Here is a 22034-nt window from a genome sequence, read left to right on the forward strand (position 1 = left end):
TAGTGTGTATATGTCAACCCCAATCTCCCAATTTATCCCCGCTCTTTCCCTCCTGGTAACCATAAGTTTGTTTTCTACATCCGTGACTCTATTTCTGTTTTGTAAATAAGTTCATGTGTACATTTTTTAGATTCCACATATTAGTGATAGCATATGATATTTGTCTTTGTCTGACTTACTTCACTCAGTATGACAATCTCTAGGTCTATCCATGTTGCTGCAAATGGCATTATTTCATTCTTTTTTATGACTGAGTAATATTCCATTGCATATATGTACCATATCTTCTTTATCCATTCCTCTGTCTAGGGACATTTAGGTTGCTTCCATGTCCTGGCTATTGTAAATTGTGCTGCAATGAACATTGGGGTGCATGTATCTTTTCAAATTATGGTTTTCTCTGGATATATGCCCAGGAGTGGGATTGCTGGATCATATGGTAGCTCTATTTTTAGTTTTTTAAGGAACCTCCATACTGTTCTCCATAGTGGCTGTACCAATTTACATTCCCACCAACAGTGCAGGAGGGTTCCCTTTTCTCCACACCCTCTCCAGCATTCATTGTTTGTAGATTTTTTGATGATGGCCATTCTGACTGGTGTGAGGTGATAGCTCATTGTAGTTGTGATTTGCATTTCTCTAATAATTAATGATGTTAAGCATCTTTTCATGTGCTTTTTGGCCATCTGTATGTCTTCTTTGGAGAAATGTCTATTTAGATCTTCTGCCCATTTTTTGATTGGGTTGTTTGTTTTTTTGATATTGAGCTGCGTGAGCTGTTTTTATATTTTGGAGATTAATCCCTTGTCAGTTGTTTCGTTTGCAGCTATTTTCTCCCATTCTGTAGGTTGTCTTTTCGTCTTGTTTATGGTTTCCTTTGCTGTGCAAGGGCTTTTAAGTTTAATTAGTTCCCATTTGTTTATTTTTATTTTTATTTTCATTACTCTAGGAGGTGGATTAAAAAAGATCTTGCTGCAATTTATGTCAGAGAGTGTTCTGCCTATGTTTTCCTCTAAGGGTTTTATAGTATGCGGCCTTACATTTAGGTCTTTAATCCGTTTTGAGTTTATTTTTGTGTATAGTGTTAGGGAGTGTTCTAATTTTGAGACAGCAAGTAGGAAGAGGTCCTAGCTTTCTTGGAGACACTAAGCAGAAGCATTATAAACGCAGAAAACAGAGTCATTACTGTGGGCAGCTCAAGGTGAAATAGCCAATCAGAATGGACCAGTAAGGCGAATTCATAAACTTTCCATTATGGGTGATGAAGCTATTCCCCTTTGTAGACCCAATGCCAGGTATCTAAAACATCATCCGGTCTCTCTCATCTTAAAAATATTTCTCTTGACTCCCCATTCCCCCTCCCGCTACTGCTACCATCACTCATCGAATTTCGTGATGAGATGTCCACACTTATGTTTCCATTTCTTCTCTTCAACTCACACCAAAATGGCTTTAATCAAGGTCATCAATGCCCTTGTCCATAAATCATAAAACCAAAGAATATTTTTCAGTCTTTATTTTGCCAAGTCTCTTCAACATAGTTGGCTACTCCCTCCTTGCCATCATCTTCTTGACAACAATCTATATGACAACACACCTGTCTTCCACTCTTGTCTCTGACCAGTCCTTCTTTATCTCCTTCACTGTCTTCTTTTCCATTGCATTCCCTTTTGGATGATGGTCCTCAGGACTCCATATTGGCCCCTCTACTTCCTCTGCATGCTCTTCCTGGGCAAGTTCATCCATTCCCATGACCTCAGTCTCCAATCCCTCCCAAATCTGTATCAATTGCTCGAGTGTTCTCTTGGCATCCAGACTTCTATGTCCAATCTACTCAACCCCATGTCCTAAATCTCAAACTCAGTGTGGATCAAAGTGAAATCATCTTTTCCACAAACGTTCTCTTCATCCTGTGTTCCCTCCTAGGGAGACGAGAGGCACTGCCAGCCATCCAGTGGCTCAAGCCCAAAACCTGGTCATCACTTTCGATGTGTTCTTCTTTTTCATGTCTTCATCATTGAGTTCTGTCAGATCCACCTCCAAAATGTCTCCCTGTCCAACACACTGTTACAACCATGGTACAAGCCACTCTCCTTTCTCCTAGACAACTCCAGTAGGCTTTGAATGGAACCTCCTATTCCTACTGCCAGAGGGAACATCCAAAATTGAAACATGCCACCCTCCGGCTTAAAACCTTTCGATGGTTTCCCATGCCCTCAGGGCCAAGTTCAAAGCCTTAACTTGGCATTCATGGCCCTCCTTGCCTAACACTTCAGTCTCATCTCTAGCCATTTGTCCAGTTGCTCTCTGTCCAGCTGCCCTGAATTACCTTCCCAGCATCTCAGACTCACCAGGCTCTCCTTTGCCTCTAGGATATTCCACATGCTGTTCCCTCTTCCTGGTACTCCCACCTTCACTAGCTAATCTCTCAATTTCAAGTCCAAGCTAAATGTCACTTGTTCCGTTGTCCCTGGGTCAGCTTCCGCATTCTGCATGACACTCCTCACAGGTATAATTAAATAAGTTACAGTGGCTGTGAACTCTGTGAGGGCCAAGACATGTCTGCTATTTTGCTCTGTAGCCTCAGGTTGATCTTGATTTCTGGCACATAGTAGGCCCTTCATAAATGGTTGTTGAATGAGTAAATAAACAAGAACGAAAACCAAGCAGGAAGTGGATCAATGAAGCTGGGACCTCAAGGCTGATACACCTGGGTGGGGGGCAGGGCTCCTGATACCCCAGACCCTCCATAAAGTCACCTGACAGAGTTTCTACCAACAGTGATTTATGGAGTCAGCCTGAGCTCTGCTGACATAGAGCGGGCCAGAAAGGGACCCTTCCTAACTGACGTCTTGATTAAAATCACCTCCACCTAATCTTTGTCCTTGGCAGGTAAAGGGGCCCACTCCCGGTGGCCTCAGGCCTTGAAGCATTAAATTAAAGGTGCAGACAGACTGTTGAGAGCTTTTCAAGGTATCTCAGGATGCTTTTCCATGGAAATAGGGAGACGTTTTTGTTTCCGTTTTTTAAGGTAGCGGGATTGGTGGGTTTGTGTACTAGGCTAGGGAGTGAGGTGGCTTGTCCTGCAGTTTCCTTCTTTTCCCCTCCCTTCCCCATTTCCATTAAAAAAATAAAAAGGCTGAACTGGAAGAAATAACTTTTAGAGGTTTAAATTCCTGTATAAGGAGAAAGTGAATGAAATGAAGGATCCCTCTGAGGATTTTCTACTGTGGGGAAAGAAAAAGCGTCAGAGGGCAGAAAAAGTGAAGAGTAATTGGGAGAGGATATAGAAATTGAAGGATGGAAAAGTGAAATCCTTGAAGGTGTGGCAGCGGTGGGATTCGAACCCACGCCATCGAAATGACTGGAGCCTAAATCCAGCGCCTTAGACCACTCGGCCACGCTACCGCCCATTCACACTGTTTTCCATTCATACTATATTAGTCTAGTGACGCGGCGCCTCACGTTCTCTAAGCCCCACCCTCATCGGTTTACGCATGCCCGGTATCAGCCTGACGCTTACCGCGCCAGTTACAGCATATTAACCCCTGGCTTCCTCCTGGGCTTTGGAGTCAAAGTGCTCTTGTAATCGGCAGTAATAAGTTCAGTCGGGACGCAGCATTAAAAAGGAAAACAAAGTTCCCAGTTGTTAATATTAATATTGAATCGTCATGGATGTTTGCATTTGATTTTCCACGAGCGTGGCATACTGCCTACGGCCACGTGGGGGCAGTGTCGCGCTGCCGTTTGCTTCTGGCTGGGCTGCGGGTCCCGCAGGGAACCCGGGTTTGCGCGGAGCCGGCCGAGTCCCCATCCTGTTTGGACTCTCTAGCCCTACTTCAGGGAACCTCTGCAGCCTCGGGTGGCCCCATGGCCGGCCCCTGCCACCGCGATGTAAAAATCATGGGTCCAGGTAGGAAAATCATTGAACGTTTTTACAGATCCTTTCCTTGCGTAGGCTCCCTCAACCATCACTCTTATCCACTTTTTACAGAGGGGGAAACTGAGGCTCAGATTGGCAAAGTAACTTGTGTTAGCTACCCCCAGGCAGAGCCAGCATTCCCTAGCCTCCCAAAACCCAGTGTTCTTCTATGTAGACTATTTCAGTGTGTTTTAAAATGCAGTAGCCCTTTCTGTCTTTGCTGCCTCCATGGCGCCAGTGAAAAAGTTTGTGGCGAAGGCGAGCAAAATAAAAGCAGGTCCCGAAGTTTACCCTTGACTGTACCCACCCTATAGAAGATGGAATCATAGATGCTGCCAATTTTGAGCAGTTTCTTCAGGAGAGAATCAAAGTGAATGGAAAAGCTGGGAATCTTGGTGGAGGGGTTGTAACAACCGAAAGAAGCAAAAGCAAGATTACTGTAACCTCTGAGGTGCCTTTTTCCAAAAGGTATTCGAAATACCTCACCAAAAAATATTTGAAGAATAATGTGCATGATTGGTTACGCGTAGTTGCTAACAGCAAAGAGAGTTACGAATTGCGTTACTTCCAGATTAATCAAGATGAAGAAGAGGAGGAAGATGATTAAAATTCAATTATCTGGAATATTTTGTGTGAGTTCTTGAATGAAACTTGGGAACCAAAATGGTGGTTTTCCTTGTAGAAAAAAAATAAAATAAGGGCTTCCCTGGTGGCACAGTGGTTGAGTCCGCCTGCCGATGCAGGGGACACGCGTTCGTGCCTCGATCCGGGAAGATCCCACATGCCGCGGAGCGGCTGGGCCCGTGAGCCATGGCCGCTGAGCCTGCGCGTCCGGAGCCTGTGCTCCGCAACGGAAGAGGCCACAACAGTGAGAGGCCCGTGTACCACACACACACAAAATAAATAAAAATAAAAAATAAAATTAAAAAATGCAGTAAATTCAGAGCAAAAACATATCAATAAATACATAACAAACTTCCATTTTCTGCCACCAGAATTAATTGTATTCAGCTCTTCTGAAAGATCACCCCCTGTGGCCACAAGAAGGAAGCAGAGATCTCTTTGAGTCATCCCCCCACAAATGACTCAAAGCATTCTCCAGTAGTTGCACCATTTGCTAACAGCAACTGTAACAGAGAAGAACAAACCTGCTCCATACTGAATCTATTCCTTTAGCTCTAACCTTTGTGCTCTGTAGCCTGTGCTTAGTCATGCTGGCTCTGCACCTTTTGTGAAAGATTGTTGCCTGTAGTCTGAAACACACAGGATACTCCCTTCTCAAGGCTCTGACCTTTAAACTTAACACTTTTCCATTCGTATAGAGAGAAAAAGTTGCAGAACAGAAAAGAACATTTGTCTTGTTGGAGGTTTACAGGAACATCATGACCTGACCTACGGTGGACAGCTGCCAGAACAAAGGATTCCAGCACCAAGAAGTTTACAACAACTAACCACGCCCCCTCCCCTTTTAATATAAAAGCCTGAGTTCTAACATGGGGAAGATGGTTCTTTGGGACACCAGTCCACCACCTTCTCAGTCTGCTGGCTTTCCAAATAAAGTTGCTATTCCTTGCCCCAATACCTCATCTCTCGATTTATTGGCCTGTCGTGTGACCAGAAGTATGAGCTTGGACTCTGTAATGTGACCCTTCCCCTCCCAACTCTCTCTGTCTCTAATAATTTAATTCAAGTAAACATTTATCCAACACCTACTAGGCCAGATTGGGCCAAAATCAAGTCTTGGGGAGAAGCAGAGCTGCTCAGAACTTGCATGACAGAGGTGCTTCACCAGAACAAAAATCCAGTGGAAGCAAGGCCATGAGCTCGTCTGCTCCAGCGAGCAGGCCTGTCTCCCTGCAGACTTCCGCAGTAGTGCTGACTCGGCTTTCCTTGTGATTTATGCCTTAAGGTCGAGGCTGGGAGGGCAGTTCCTATGCAAAACCTAGGCCCAGGCAGGCAAGGGTGGGGAGGCTACAGAAACCAGGGCAACTGGGCTCTGTTTAGTTTTTGTTCTTTTCTTTTTTTTTTTAAGTAACAGTTAAAAATAACTTTTGCTAAAATAATAAATACATGTTCCTTGTTGAAACTTCAAGCTAAGAAAGAAAAGCACAAATAAGAGAACAGAATCACCTTTAATTTCTCCACCCAGTTAAGCTCTGTCAACACTTTGGTAAAGGAAGGTGCTTTTTTGTCTTTTTAGATTTGAAATATAATGTAATGCATGCTCATTGTAAATTGTTTTTTCAAATGTCAAATCTTCTGTATAAAGTTAAAGGGAAGTTCTCTTCCTCACCACCTTCCTCCTTCACAGCTGAATCCCACAACTCATTATAATGAGTAACAGTTTAGCTGTATCCTTCCAGATCTTTCCCTATGCAGATGTAGGGGCAACTAGAGGCCCACACATACCCCACCCTAATCCTGGGGTTTGCCTTGTGCAAGAGAAAGGAAGAAAGATACTATCCAAAAGACAGAAGAGTGGTCATTTCATTGCTTCTGTGAGTCTTTCTGTAGCTACAGGTGGGTCATTGAATGGCCCTGTGATGGCTTTGTGCCCAGTAGGCCCTGGACCTCCTGAACCAAGGAGCCAAGGAGGACTTTCAAGGACATTTTTTTTTTAACATCTTTATTGCAGTATAATTGCTTTACAATGGTGTGTTAGTTTCTGCTCTATAACAAAGTGAATCAGGTATACACATACACACGTTCCCATACAAGGACTTTTTTTAAAGCTTCTGCTTAAAAACATCCCACTGTGGTTCCCAGGGATCGAGGGGGATGCAGGGGATGAATAGCTGAAACACAGGATTTTTAGGGTAGTGGGACAGCTGTGTATGTTACTGTAACAGTTGATGCATGTTATTATAAGTTAGGCCAAACCCACAGAATGTACACCACCAAGAGTGAACTTTAATATAAACTGTGGACTGTAGGTGATTATGATGTGTCAGTGTAGGTTTGTTAATTGCAACACATGCACTACCCTGGTGGGAGATGTTGATCATGGGGGAGGCTATTCTTGTGTGGAGGCAGGAAGGATATGGGAAATCTCCAAACCTTCCACTCAACTCTGCTGTGAACTTAAAACTGCCTTAAACTCCCACGGACACGGCCTCCTGTGGACAGGGAATCCGAGCAGCTAGCGCTTGAGAAGCATTTCATTCCCATGGCATATGTGTCTAGAGCAGTTCTCCAACCCTCCCTGAGCCTGTGCAAGGATTACACCCATCCCTTGAAGCTGGGAGCAGCCACATACCTAGATTGGGCTAGAGCACCATTCCTGGTGACCTCTCTTCTGCTGCCACACCCTGAAGCACCGTGAGGATACCAGGAGCCCTTTTCTGAGGGTAACAGCTTTATCGTGATTTAATTCACATACCATACAAGACACCCCTTTAAAGTGTATAGTTCATTGTTTTTTAGTATCTTCACAGAATTGTGCAGCCCTCCTCACAATCAATTTTAGAATATCTTCATCCCCCCAAAAAGGAATACCGTACCTTTAGTAGTCACTCTCCATTCCCCCTAGACTCCCTTCCTAGCTGTGGGCCACCACTAATCTACTTTCTGTCTCTAAGGATTTCCCTATTCTGGACATTTCGTATAAATGAAATCATATAATCTGTTGCCTTTTGTGTCTGGCTCCTTTCACTTAGCATACTGTTTTTAAGGTTTATCCATGTTTTAGCATTTATCAGTGCTTCATTCCTTTTTATTGCTGAGTAATATTCCATTGTATGGGTATAACACACTTTAATTATCCATTTATCAGTGGATGGATATTTGGGTTTTTTTCACCTTTTGCCCATTATGAATAATGCTGCTATGAACATTTGTGCATATGTTTTTGTGCAGACATGTTTTCATTTCTCTTGGATATATACCTGGGAGTGGGATTGCTAGGTTGCATGGTAACCCCATGTTTAATTTTTTGAGAAACCACCAAACTGTTTTCCATTTTCCATTCCTGCTTGCAGTGTATGAGTGTTCCAATTTCTCCACACCCTTGCCAATACTTGTTATTATGTGACTTTTGATCACAGCCATCCTAGTGGATGTAGTTTTGATTTGCATTTTTCTAATGACTAATAATGTTGAGTATCTTTTCATGTGCTTATTGGCCATTTATATATCTTCTTTGGAGAACTGTCTGTTCAAATCTTTAGCCCATTTTGAAATTGAGTTATCTTTTTATTATTTGAGTGCTAAGAGCTCTCTATATTTTGTAAATATTATAATGGAAAAGAATGCGAGAAAGAATATATATATATCTTTGCTGCACACCTGAAACTAACACAACTGTTACAGAAAGTGCACACAAAGTGATTCAGATATACATATATATTATTTTTCTGATTCTTTTCCATTATAGGTTATTACAAGATGCTGAATATAGTTCTGTGTGCTATACAGTAGGTCGTCCTTGTTTATCTATTTTATATATAGTAGTGTGTATCTTTTAATCCCAAATTCCTAATTTTTCCCTTCCCCCCCTTTCCCCTTTGGTAACCTTAAGTTTGTTTTCTATGTCTGTGAGAATATTTCTGTTTTGTAAATAAGTTCATTTCTATCATTTTTTTTACATTCCACATATAAGTGATATCATATGATGTTTGTCTTTCTCTGTCTGACTTACTTCACTTAGTATTATAATCTCTAGGTCCATCCATATTGCTGCAAATGGTGTTATTTCATTATTTTTTATGGCTGAGTAATATTCCATTACACACACACACACACACACACACACACACACATATATATATGTATACCACATCTCCTTTATCCATTCATTTGCTGATAGACATTTAGGTTGCTTCCAAGAGATTTTCTTTATAAATGGTTTCTATAAAAGACCCAGATTAGTATCTCATTGGCTTGGCTTGGGTTACATACTCATCCCAGAACCAATGAATGGGGCAAAAGGGATGGAATATGCTGATTGGCCAGGTCTAATCATATGTTCAATCTTAGAGCAGGAGAGTGTGGAGGGCAGTTTTCATGAACTGAGAATAGGGTGGACTGGTTCCTTGAAGACAAATCAAGATGCTCATGCACAGAAGAGTTTAAAGAGGAAAAGAGAAGCTAAATAACTTGCACAGGGTTACAGAGCTATAAGTAGAACAGTCTTTTTTTTTTTTTTTTTGCCTGGCTTTGGGCTTGGACAGACTAGCTCAGACTCTTTGTCCTTGCCCAACTTTCCCACGGTCAAAATTTCAGGTGCAATTTTGTTTTTTGCCAAAAGCCAGAGGAGTTTTCTCAAGGTGACTAAAGGAGCCAATACTTCAAACCAAAATGATTATATCTTCTAGATCTTGTATTGATATTTTCTGAAACTTGTAGTACAGAGGCCAAAAGGTTAAAACACTCAATGATGGGTTTCAGGACCATTTCTTTTTTTTCATTCCCCTCACCACCTTAAGAGATGCTGCCTGAATGTCACCCACTCCCCAAGCCTCATAAACTTGAACCTTCTCCCTGCAGGGGCCATTGCAGCTGGTAAGCTGAAGGATTTCACTCTCCCAACGGGATCTGAATTTTTAGGGGCCACAAAAACTGAAGAGGCAAGGCTTATAGACAGGACATTAAAGGGGTCAGTATATACCTAGACCTGGGTCAGATTCTGCAACTTACTATGTAAACTTGGGAGAGTCACTTAACCGGCCTCCTTCTTTCTGTGTATGAAGTGAGGACAGTAAGAGGGTTGTGATGAGAATTAAAAGAGATAATGTCTGTAAAGCAGTTACCACAGTACCTGACACAAAATAAATGCCCTGTAAATATCAGCTTTTACCACAACCCCAAAAAGGCTCATCAAAGAAGGCATTACAAATGACAGGTGGCCCTTGACCACAGAAACATGTTTACAACTTAGTGTTGAGTAGAAAGGAGAAATAGATGAGTCCACTCTTGTTAGGAAAAATGTATATATTCCCATATGCATACCCTGATAACCGTGTCTGTCTCTGGCCTGCCTGCACACACCTGTTTCTCTGTATTTGCCTGGGGCTCACCTGGACACTCAGCCCTCCCTCCAGTTCCATGGGAGAACTTGGTCACGTACACCATTCCAGTCCAAGGAGGCTTTGACTGAAGAACTCTTTGGGGCAGAGGTAAGTGATTAGGTCACAAACCCCACCACGAAGTATTTAAACAGCCCCCGCTAGACATCGCCCCACTGGAAGCCTTTCCCTTCATCCTTCCCACAGCCCCTGGCAGCCCCTGCCTGGCTCCTCCACTCCTCTCACCTGCGGGGGTCATTCAAATTCCTCTCCCCTTTTTTTACTACACAGAGTAACTCAGCAGACCCCAAACCAGAAGGAGTCCTGTAATATAGATAGATGACCTTTGCCAAGAGGAAGGAGCCGCCTTGTAAATCTTCTGGGCAAGTGTATCTCTATAAGCCTCAGTTTTATGATCTGTGAAGTAGAGCTACTAGCGTTGGTGTGAAGATGGAATGAGATAAATCGCTTGATAAATATTACTGTTATTACTTATATCTTTTATTTTTATTCTTTTTGGCCACACCGCACTGACTGCCAGGTAAGTCCCTTACTTTTATTTCTAAAATAAGAGTTGTGAAATTTCTAAAATTTCACTAGAAGAAATATCTGGAAGAATATAATATGAACATGTTCACAGTAGTTATCGTTAGTTTTATTTCCTTTTCTTCTTTATACCTTCCATATTTAGTCATTCATTTTACAGGTATTTATTAAAGCACTTACTATGTGCCAGGCTGTGCGCTGAGTTAGGAATACAGCAACGTATTACACAAATAATTACACAAATAATTGCCACAGTCATAAGTGCCTGTTTTCACAAAGCAGAAATCAGAAAAAAAAAGCAATTTCTGATAAAAATATTGCAAGGTCATGCATAGAGACGTACAATGAGATCCGATCACTACTGATTTTGGAAAGGACTCTAATACAGGAACTAGGCGGGCATCGGATGGAGAATGGGAAGGTGCGGTGGGCGAGGGAGGGGTTAGCTGCTCCCTCTCAAATTACCCGCTGGGAGGGCGCCCCCTTTGCTGGTAGGTGCCAGGCCGGCCCCACGCGTGAGATCCGTACGTTGTGTATTCAGCTGGCTGGGGAGTAGCAGACGCAGGGCCGGGAGATCCACGCGGCGACTGCAGGAATGGTGATGGTAATTGCCGGCGGCCACGTGAGCGCCGCGCCGAGCGTAAGCCCGCCCGCCCGCCCGCGGCCCCGCCCCTGCCCGCAGTCTCCTGCCCCAGCCACAGCCCCAGCTCGTCGAGTGTCCGGATCCGCCGCCCGAACGCCGCGCGCTGCAGCTGCCCCAGCCCAGCCGACGGTCGCCGGCGCCCTTGACCTTGGAACGCGCCCCCAGCGCCCCGGGATCGTTCCAGCGGCTCCGCGCGCCCCTCGCGCCCCGGGATCGTTCCGGCGGCCGCCGCTGCCTCCCCGGAGCGCCAGCCCGCGCGCCCCGCTCGCCGCTCCCCGGCATTCTCGGGGGGCCCGCCCGCCCTGCACCCTGGAGCACCGGGCCTCGAGCCTCTGCCAGCTCTTCTGGATCCTTGCGGCCGTGGGCAGCGGCTGCCGTGCCTCTCCGCCCGAGACAGGTAGGTGGGGCGGCGGTTGCCCTGGGGGGCCGGGATTCGGCGTTGCAAGCCTGTGCTCCCCGGTGCAGCCGGCGCCCGGAGCGCGGAGGGTCTGGGGCTTAAAAGTGGGGCCCCAGGCGGAAGGAGAGCGTGGGGGTTAAGCTTCTCGGGTTTCAGTGTTTGCTTCTGTAAAATGGGGGAGTCGTGCCGATTATCGGCAGTGTCTATTGGTAAAATACTTGGCACGTGACGGTCGGAGAGAGGCAGCTTGGGGGCCTCCGCCCGCGGCGCCTGGAGGCCCGCAGAGGGTGGGGGCAGTGCTGCCTTTCTTCCCCTGCGGGGCCCGCATCCCCCACCCCGGCCCCTGAACGGGAGGCCCAAGTTCCGGGAACCTTGAGGACCGTGTAGACGCGCCTTTGCTGCATTGTTGACTGCAGGAGTTCGAATGTTGGCAGGCTCCGTGGACCTGTGCGCCAAGGGGCCGGGCGTTATAATATGCGTGTGGCGGGGCGGGGGCCTCCCGGGTGAGTCCCGGCCTAGCTTCGCCGCACCCGCCTGGGGGATTGCGGGAAACCGGCCCAGCTGCACCCCGCGTGAGACAGATGGGTTGCTGGCAGGGGGGCGCTGCTCCGTCTGCCTTGTGGGGACGCTCTATGGGAGCCTGACCTCTGGGTCCTCGGCCTTGGAAGCTGCCTGCCTTGGGGCCGCTCAGCCAGGAAATTGTCTACCCCTCTGATTTTACAGAGGAGGAGACAGATCCAGAGTGGTCTAACGGCAGATACTAATAAGCAAGATGGACTAAGTTTGGGAATACAGAGCAAGCAGATGGGAGCTGATAATGCCCACTCGGGGGTGGGGATGGGGAGGGAGGGTTATTGGAGAAGGCTTCCTGGAGGAGGTGATGGAAAGGATGCCAGCGGTAACAGGTAGGGTTTAGGAGATAGAGTTTGGCAGGCCTCTTCCTTCCCTGTGGCCTCCACAGCACCTTACAGTCATTGTTTGGTCGATGAGTTTATTCAGCAAATACAATAAAGCTGCTTGATGATGGGAAATTAGATGTAACATGGTTGAGATTGCCATCCTCCCTCCTCTCCTGTTCTTCTTAAAGAGGGGGTGTCGGCTGGGATCCCAAGTTATCTTTTGCAGGGGGCGGGGAAGCAGGAAGTCAGGGCCTGACCATCCCTTGAAGGTTTCAGTTTCCATATGATCACTTGTGTATGTTCTGTGATTTGCGGTGGGGTGTGTGTGTGTGTGTGTGTGTGTGTGTGTACGTACTTTTGGTGACAGAACAGTACTTTCTGGCTGACTGCTAAGGATATATCACTGATATGATTTTTAAACATTTTTAATGAATTATGTGGCAGAGATGGCTATTGGTCACCCATGTCCTCTTCTTCTTGGGGTATCACCTGGATATGTTTCCTGGGCTCCCTTACAGTTTGGTGGGCCACATGACTGAGTTTTTGTTTGTTTGTTTGTTTGTTTGAACATCTTTATTGGAGTACAACTGCTTTACAATGGTATGTTAGTTTCTGCTTTACAACAAAGTGAATCAGTTATATATATACATATGTTCCCATATCTCTTCCCTCTTGCGTCTCCCTCCCTCCCACCCCTCCTCTAGTAGGTCTGTGTTTTATTCCCATCATACCCCTAGTCTCTTCATGACATTTTTTTTTCTTAGATTCCATATATATGTGTTAGCATACGGTATTTGTTTTTCTCTTTCTGACTTACTTTGCTCTGTATGACAGGCTCCAGGTCTATCCACCTCATTACAAATAACTCAGTTTCATTTCTTTTTATGGCTGAGTAATGTGTCCATCAACAGATGAATGGATAAAGAAGATGTGGCACATATATACAATGGAATATTACTCAGCCATGACTGAGTTTTGGCTGATGGAATGTGAGCAGAAATAGTGTGTGCCCCCCTCAAGCTTGGACCCTAAAAACCTCCCCACTTTCCTCATTTACCAGCAGAGTTGAGAGGACTCTGAGGGCCTGGAGAAGGGCAGAGCCACAAGCTGGAAGGAGCCTGGTCCTCTGAATGACTGGGGAGCAGAGCCTCTCCTTTCCCCCTCTCTGGTGGTCTGTGGCTGTCCACTGAAGAGTATGGGGCTCCAGGAAGCTCTTTGGAAGGTCTTTGGGTCTGAGAGAGGCTTGCTGGCTGTGGCCTTCCCCTCAGGGTGATCTAACTGGGCTGTTCCACAGCGGAAGGGTATCTTTAGGCCTTTTTTCTCACACTGGTCAGATTCCCCAAAGAAGTCTTGTCCAGTCTTTGGCAGGATTGGCATCCAGTTGCCAGGACACTGAGAGCAGTGTGGAAGAAAGCTGAGGGTCACCAGCAGAAACTTGGATTTGTTCAAGCTCATTCTCTAGGATTTACTCTTTCTGGTCCTGTTCCTAAAGCTAACACAGGAAAAGTTGATGATTGGGACTGCATTCAAAGTAATAGTGGCTGGCTGGACTGATGAAAAAATAAACATTTTTGTGTTGGCGAGATCAGTTTTGCTGACCGAGAAGCTGCAGACTTAACCCCCGTGAACTGAGAATGTTCTAGAAGAAAGTGGTTATAGTGACCACCACAGGATAAAAGTAGCTTGGATTAAACTCTTGCAGGCAAGGCTGATGGGCACAAGAAGAAGGCTTCAAACGAAGGAAGGAGTGAGTCACTAACAGGCTGATGATGAAGTAGAAGATGACATTCTCTGGGTCCCCAAAGTCCCAGGGCTGTGGAACACCCAGAGAAGCATTTCAGAGGGCTGGAAAGTCAGAGGGTGGCCATTGTTCCGTTCTCCAGCTGTGATGCTTTCTAGACCTGGCAAGGACCCCACAGGGAGTGGCCGAAGGGCAGGAGGCTCAGCTGCAGAACCTTCTCTCCACCAGTGGTTCTTGAACTTTAGTGAACATTGGTACCACCTGGAGGGCTTGTGTAAACATGGCTTGCTGGGCCCACCCCCAGAGTTTTCTTTAGCAGGACTGGAGTGGGGCCCCAGAATTTGCACATGTGACAAGTTTTCAGGTGAGGCTGCTCCTGCAGCCAGTGGTCCCAGGATCACACTTTAAAAGTGGTTTAGCAAGTGATGGCTGAGTGAAGCCCTGGATAGACCTGCACTGGCTTCAGACCCACCTCCCCCACCTTCTAGCCATGTGATTTGGGGCAAGTCACTTAACTTCTCTGTTCCTCAGTTTCCTCATCTGTAGGATGGAGCCAATGGTGTGTACCTCCTGGGGTTCAGGGGAGGCTTCCTGGAGGAGGTGACATCTATCTAACCTGAGACCTGAGGGATGAGCAGAGTTGGCCAGGGGACAGGTAGGGAGAGCAGGCTAGAGCATGTGCCAAGCAGATGGCACAGTGTGGGCGAGCCAAGGGAGGGGGCAACGCTTGTCCTCCAAGGAGCTGAGAGGAGTGATGGAGCAAGAGCTTTATAAGTGGTGCTGAAATGCTATGAATCTGTTCTGGGCTACATGTCTCAGGGCGGCATTGCAGTGGAGGGGAGGCTGACCAGGTCATGGAAAATGGACCTTGGGGATGGGAGGGCCTGAAAGCAGTGCAGGTTACTTCTGTCCACATCCCATTGGCTCAAATGTAGTCGCATGGCCCCACCTAGATGCAAAAGGATTTGGGCAGGGGAGAACAAATCCGTAGTGGACAGCTGGCTTCTGTGCCACAGACCAGTTCTCTCACCTCTTCTTCGCCTTACTCAGTCTGCCCCACTTTGGTGGATGAGTGAATTTTATAGATGAGGAAGCTGAGGTTCAGAGAGGTTAGGTAATTTGCCCAACGTCACTCAGCTAGTGGCAGAGCTGGAACTTGAACACAGATCTGTTCATCCCAAAAGACTTGTTGGGCCCGTTCTTGGTCTTGACTGCTTCTTGAGGGCCTCCCCATGACCCAGGCTTTCCCACTTGGGATCTCAGCTGCGTCTCTGGGCTAAATAACCCCCAGATGCCTTGTAATTCTAACCCGATAGTCCCTCCATTCCTCCATGCCCACAATGCTCATTATACCCGCAGAAATTGCCCACTTTTGTTCAGTTACTCTCCCCATTCATGCAGCCTGCATTTACAGGGAACCTAGTGTGTGCCAGGCATTGTGCTCTGGGCTGGTAGCTAGAAGGACTAAGACACGGCCCCTTTTGTTCCAGACACTCACGTGGTCTGGCCACCGAGAGGCTGTGTAAACACAGAGTTGCCCTGAGAAGTGAGACACACTGTCTCTCTGATCTGACCCACCAGGAGGACAGAGTATCCTGGGAACATGAGAAGGGTGCAAACGATTAAAACTTAAAATTCAAGCCCTCTTGTGCATTTTGTTAATTGAAGCTGTAATTATATTATTGTGCTTTGTATTCTAAAATGTATTTTTCTGATTTTTGAAACAGTAAAGTAGCCTTTGCACCTTAACAGTTTTATATGAATGAAGGACAGTGAATTGCAACGATGAGCTTTAGCAGAGTGAATGTTGACTTGTCTCTCTGGGTCCAGCTGCAGGTTGCTGTTCTCATCAGCGAGTAAGCTAATTTCTCTGTCTCTGGTATGCGTGGAGATGTGTTTTTAAAGAGGAGATGAGGGAGGGTGGATTGGGGGAAGTCTCCTTGGAATCCACCAGAGTCATTCTAGAACAGGGTTTCTCAGCCTCAGCACTACTGACAGTTTGGCTGGACAGTTATTTGTTGTGGGGTGCTGTGCTGTGCATTGTAGGATGTTTGGCAGCATCCTGGCCTCCACCCACTAGATGCCGGTTGCATGTGACAACGAAAGGTGTCTCCAGACATTGCCAAGTGTCCCCTGAGGGGGCAAAATTACCCCACTGTTCTAGACTATATTTGTTTCCTATTGCCACTGTAACAAATTACCACAGACTTAGTGGCTTAAAACAACACAAATTTCTTTTCTTACGGTTCTGGAGATGAGAAGTTCAAAAGCCAAGGTGTCAGCAGGGCCATGTTCTTTCTGAAGGCTGTAGGGAAAATCTGTTGCCATGCCTTTCCAGTTTCTGTAGGCCATCTGCATTCCTAGACTTGTGGCCCCTTCCTCCGTCTTCAAGGCCAGCTGCATAGCATCTTCAGAATTTCTCTACGACCCCTGCTTCCGTTGTCACATCTCTTCCTCTGACCCTCCTGCCTCCTTTTTATAAGGACTCACTGGATAATCCAGGATACTGTCCCATTTCAAGGTCCTTAATCACACCTGCAAAGTCACTTTTGCCACATAAGGGAACATATTCACAGGCTTTGGGAATTACGATGTGGGCAGCTATGGAAGGGCATTATTCTGCCCACGACATAGACTGTTGGGTCTCTGGGTATGATGGAAATGCTTATGGAGGGCCTGGGAGGAGGGAAGTGACTTAGGAATTGGGGAGTGGGGGTATGGTCAGAGCATAATAGCAGCTGGTGCTTTTGAGGACAGTTCTGTCAGGCACCATGGGCCTGATCTCACTAACAACTCCAGGGGTTAGCTGTCCCCTGTTTTACAGACAGGAAACCACCCAGAGAAGGCTTTCCGGAGGGGGTAAAAATTTGAGCTGGATTTTGAAGGGAACAGAGGGGTTTGGCAGCAGGTGGGAGAGGCATTCCAGAAAGAATGTCCTTAGGGTGCAGGGGCAGGGAAGGGAGAACTTGGTCGTGGGTGGGGACATCTGTAAATCAGTTCTTTTTCTCTGACATGAACTGTATTATTTCTTGAAATAGTTTTAATAAATGTTTATTCATGAGCACCCACCACGTCCTGGGGGTATATATGTTACCAAGTCACTGACCTGAACTCTTAGCTGGAGGCTTGACTTAGTAACTCTTGATGTCGCACTTTGTTACCCTCTCCACCGGCAGCAAATTAATGAAACTCAGCCTGGAAAGGTATTTGATTAGCACTTTATGAGCCCTGCTCAGTGCTGGGCACTGTGCAGGTAAAGACTCAAGAAGTCCCAGCCTGCCACATGGAGTCTGTTGTTTCAGGCTCCTAGTCGGGGAGCCAGGATTCAAACTGGGCCCTGTGACCGCAGAACACCGTATCTCGGGCACTACACCGAGCTTTGGTTTTTGTTTCTTTTATTTTCACCAACTTTTTTTTTTAATTGATGTATAGTTGATTTACAATATTATAGTAGGTTCAGGTGTACAGCATAGTGACTCAGTGTTTTTACAGATTATACTCTATTAAAAGTTATTACAAGATAATGGCTGTAATTCCCTGTTCTATAAATATATCCTTGTTGCTTATTTATTTTATACATAGTAGCTCATATATCTTAACTTGCCCCTCCCTTTATCCCTGTCCCCACTACTTTGGTTTCTGTATCTATGAGTCCCAGGCATGTTTGGATCCAGAATCTCAAATGATGTCATCACTGTTCATTTTTCTCTTCATCTCTTGTTCTTCTCTTCACCGAAAGTCAGCTTTGTTCTCTGGTGGCCTCAGCCCCTGTCTCAGATTAACATCCTGCAGGAAAGGACTGACCTTCTCTTCCAGTTGCTCAAGCTAAAGCCCCAGGCTTACCTGAGATTAGGCCATAGTGGTTTGACTTGAGTCACATGCCCATCTCTGAGCCAATCACTATGGCCAGGTACCCAGTGCCGTGATTGGTTTAGTGGGGTCATGTGACACACCCCGGTACCTGGGGGTGGATCCCCAACCCCGTGACTGGGGAGTGGGGGAGAAGCAGATCCCCAGACATAAACAGGTGCGTGACACGAGGTGGTCCATAAGTCACCCGGTCCATTGTGGTTGCAGTTGAGGACCATTGAGGTCTGCCGTGCTGGCCATATACTAGTGTGTGTACTGGTGGCTCAGCACAGCCCGTGTTGCCTCTGGGGTGCTGGCTCCCAGGAGTGGTGGGTGGGAGATTCCAGATCATTTCTACATCAGGAAGGCAGCTCCTGGGGGTGAGGGGAGCCCCAAGGAGGGCCGGTGGTCACTGTGGCTTGGCCCACAGGCCTTGACCTAGGCACTGCAATCATCATTTCCTGCCCCAGTGGCTGCCAGAGAAGCCCTTTACAGCAAGACGCAGTGAGAGCAGTGGTTCAGTGGCCAGAGCCAAAGATAGCCTGTTCCCTAAGGACCCCTGAAGAAGCTTGGCTTGGCTGCTAACCAGGCGTCCAGGTCTTGGCTGGGACCCAGGATTCAGCCCCCTTTATTGATGGCACTAAAAATGATGATGATAATTATAGTATTAGTGCTTGTTCTGTGCTAGCACTGTCAAGTTAGTGGGGTGGGTACAACTCTGCATCCCAGGTTATAATGAGGAACCCGAGGCCAAGAGGTAAAGTCACACACCTAGTAAGTGGCAGAGTTGGGGCTTGAACTTGGGTCTGACTCAGAACTCTGCTCAGCTGCCTCTCCATAGAAATATTTTCCCAGGATGTGTCAGGGACTGGGAGGGGAAGATGTGGATGCCTGAGTGAGGGCAGAGGAAAGCTTCTAGAGAATCCTGATGTCTTGGGAACTGGGGTTCTGCTCCTGGTCTCAGTCTCTCTGCTCACAGAGAGGCCCTTTGTGGGCTGAGCAAAGCCCAGGTTAGATGGAGATTCCTAAGAGGCTGGTGTTGGAACAGGCATCATGGGTTATGGGCCAGTGAGGGCTCCTTGCCTGTCTAGGGGAATCCATCATCCTCCAGGTGTCCAGTCTTCATGGGCAGATGTGGAAGCAGCTACCAAGTTAGGACTCTGGATTGAGACCACAGTTTTCCCAGGCTGATGTGCCCAGGCATCAACTTGTCATAAGAGATATGATGTGACTTTTTATGACATGGGAGAGAAGGGTCACTGGACCAGATAGAATTAGCAAGTAGTAGGAAAAAAACAAAATTATAGTCTATTATGTAAGTTTAGATAGCAAACTCTGAAGATTGTGAGTCCAGGATAATTATGGTGCCCCATGATATAAGATTATGCTGCCCCAGGCTCTCTTTGTTTCATGGCTCTTCCATCCTTGGCACATGGCTTCCTTTTCATGAATAAATTTAGCTGCTTGAGCTCCAGCCATCACACCTGCATTCCAGCCAGCAGGAAGGAGAGAGAGCAGAAGGGAACACTCCCTCTTTTTAAAAACCATTCCCTAGATAAACAACAAGGTCCTACTGTAGAGCACAGGGAACTATATTCAATATCCTGTGATAAGCTATATGGAAAAGAATATGAAAAAGAATGTATGTATATGTATAACTGAATCACTTTGCTGTAGAGCAGAAAATAACACAACATTGTAAATCAACTACCAGACACACAGGGCTTCCCTGGTGGCGCAGTGGTTGCGCGTCCGCCTGCCGATGCAGGGGAACCGGGTTCGCGCCCCGGTCTGGTAGGATCCCACGTGCCGTGGAGCGGCTGGGCCCGTGAGCCATGGCCGCTGATCCTGCGCGTCCAGAGCCTGTGCTCTGCAACGGGAGAGAGGCCACAACAGTGAGAGGCCCGCGTACCGCAAAAAAAAAAAAAAAAAAAAAAAAAAACCAAAAATAAACCTTCCTAAAGTTGCATACAACCCTTCTGCTCTTATCCCCTTGGCCAGAACTTGCTCACATGGTCACGCCTAATTGCAAAGTAATCTGGGAAATGTAGACCTTATTATGAGTGGTTGCATGCTTAGCTAAAAAGCAGTGGTTCTGTTATTAATAAGGAGAGAATAGCTGTCGGGGGACAGTTAGCAGGCGTTGCCACAGCTGCCTTTTCAAAGCAAATGTATGACAACTGAAAAGCCATGAAACAGATCCCCCTCACTCAGTTCTGGAATACGTATCAAGTGCCTGCCGAGTACAAGGCACTGTGCCAACTAGGGTCACAGCTGCTTGTCTGCAGCTCATTTTGTTTCCCAGGGCCGAGGAAAATGTCAGGTCTGTGGTGGGACGTGGCCAAGGGCTGGGGTTCTGGTCCTAATTCCCCTGTGAACTCCTGTGGAGCCTCAGGCCACTTTCCTGCTCAGCTCCCCTCACAAATGGGGAGGTTGGCGAGATGAACTAATTTAGTCAAGGTCACTAGTGCACAGCTAGGATTTGCACCCTTTGGCAGCCTGGCTCCTGAGCCCGGGCTCTTAACTGCTGGGCAACACTGCCTGGAGGGCCATAGCTGAGGCTCCGGCACCTCCCCTGGCACCAGCGCAGCCCCAGAGGCCAGTAACCTGGCTGGGCTGCTGGCAGCTCCAGGCAACCGTGTCGCTTGGTCAGCAGGGACTCTGGCCAAGGGCTGACCAGGGCAGAGTATGCATTGGGGCTGGGAGCAGCTGAGGGTGGGGAGAAGTGGGCACAGGGCCCGGGGCCGATTTTGGTAACAAGCAGGATCAGGTGGCTTTGGCATCGGATCCAGGCGGTGACTGTCTTGCCCAGAGGGTCAGAAGCAAACTCGGCGGTTGACACCCAGAGCAGCGATTTTCAAACTGAGTTGAGTAGTCAGTGTGTGTGGTGCATTAAAGATAAAGAGTAAAAAAGGAAGAAAAACAAGTAGAATCGAAAATAGCAGAGGGCATTGTACAAAGTAAGGCTAAGTACAGTTTGCTGAAATTTTAACTTACATTTTGTAGGTGGGTACTGGGTTAGGATATAAATATATTTCTTGCTTTGATGACTGCCGAGAAAGTGCTGAAGCCTCAGGTCTAGCAAACTGCCTCCTGATGGAAACAGCTGTTAAGAATCATTGGAATTAGTTGATTTAAAAAAATTTTTTTTTTTTTTTTTTTTGCGGTACGCCTGCCTCTCACTGGTGTGGCCTCTCCCGTTGCGGGGCACAGACTCTGGACGCGCAGGCTCAGCAGCCATGGCTCACGGGCCCAGCCGCTCCGCGGCATGTGGGATCTCCGCGGACCGGGGCACGAACCCGCGTCCCCTGCATCGGCAGGCGGACTCTCAACCACTGCGCCACCAGGGAAGCCCTAAAAAATTTTTAAGTTTTTTCACTTTTTAATTTTTTTATATTGAAAGCAACCAGCTTTGTAAAAACGTAAAACAGCATAGAAGTGTACAGAATGTTAAAAACTTCCCTACACCCCCCAGCTCCCTGTCCCACTGTGCATGCCAGTGCTCGTAGCGCTCTTGCGGGCCTTTCAGGGACGTACCTTTTCTTTTAGCACACATAGGATCACCATAATGTAACTGCTCTTGTGCAACTTGCTTTTTAAATGTAACGGTTTTTCTTGTCTTTTCTTTTTTTTATTATTATTTTTAATCGTTTAAAAAACCATTTATTTATTTTATTTTTGACTGCGTTGGGTCTCTGTTGCTGCACGCGGGCTTTCTCTAGTTGCAGCGAGCCGGGGCTTCTCTTCATTGTGGTGCACGGGCTTCTCATTGTGGTGCCTTCTCTTGTTGCGGAGCACGGGCTCTAGGTGTGCGGGCTTCAGTAGTTGTGGCAGGCGGGCTCAGTAGTTGTGGCTTGCGGGCTCTAGAGCACAGGCTCGGTAGTTGTGGCACGTGGGCTTAGTTGCTCCGCCACAGGTGGGATCTTCCCAGACCAGTGATCGAACCCGTGTCCCTTGCATTGTCAGGTGGATTCTTAACCACTGTGCCACCAAGGAAGTCCCATGTCTTTTCTTTTTTTAAACATTAGATTATTG

At 46.8% G+C, this 22034-nt stretch overlaps 2 protein-coding genes and 1 non-coding gene across 4 annotated transcripts in view; 2 read left to right on the forward strand and 1 right to left on the reverse strand.

Annotated features, from left to right (window-relative positions):
• Positions 1 to 5488, forward strand: part of SDR42E2 (short chain dehydrogenase/reductase family 42E, member 2) — a 33127-nt gene extending 27639 nt beyond the window's left edge. The window contains exon 13 of the mRNA XM_007103125.3: positions 5245 to 5488. The gene's annotated coding sequence lies outside the window, so the exon portion shown is untranslated. The remainder of the gene's footprint in view (positions 1 to 5244) is intronic.
• TRNAL-UAG (transfer RNA leucine (anticodon UAG)) lies at positions 3327 to 3408 on the reverse strand. The gene has a single exon. It is a non-coding gene; the product is annotated as a tRNA-Leu (tRNA).
• Positions 5489 to 11142: 5654 nt separating the features above from the next.
• EEF2K (eukaryotic elongation factor 2 kinase) overlaps positions 11143 to 22034 on the forward strand; it is a 62897-nt gene continuing 52005 nt past the window's right edge. Inside the window, exon 1 of one of the 2 annotated variants that reach the window (XM_007103113.2) lies at positions 11143 to 11510. The gene's annotated coding sequence lies outside the window, so the exon portion shown is untranslated. The remainder of the gene's footprint in view (positions 11511 to 22034) is intronic. The other variant, XM_028498339.2, reaches the window with a different exon arrangement.

This window comes from Physeter macrocephalus, chromosome 14, assembly GCF_002837175.3.
Source record: "Physeter macrocephalus isolate SW-GA chromosome 14, ASM283717v5, whole genome shotgun sequence".
NCBI classification, from domain to species: Eukaryota; Metazoa; Chordata; class Mammalia; order Artiodactyla; family Physeteridae; genus Physeter; species Physeter macrocephalus.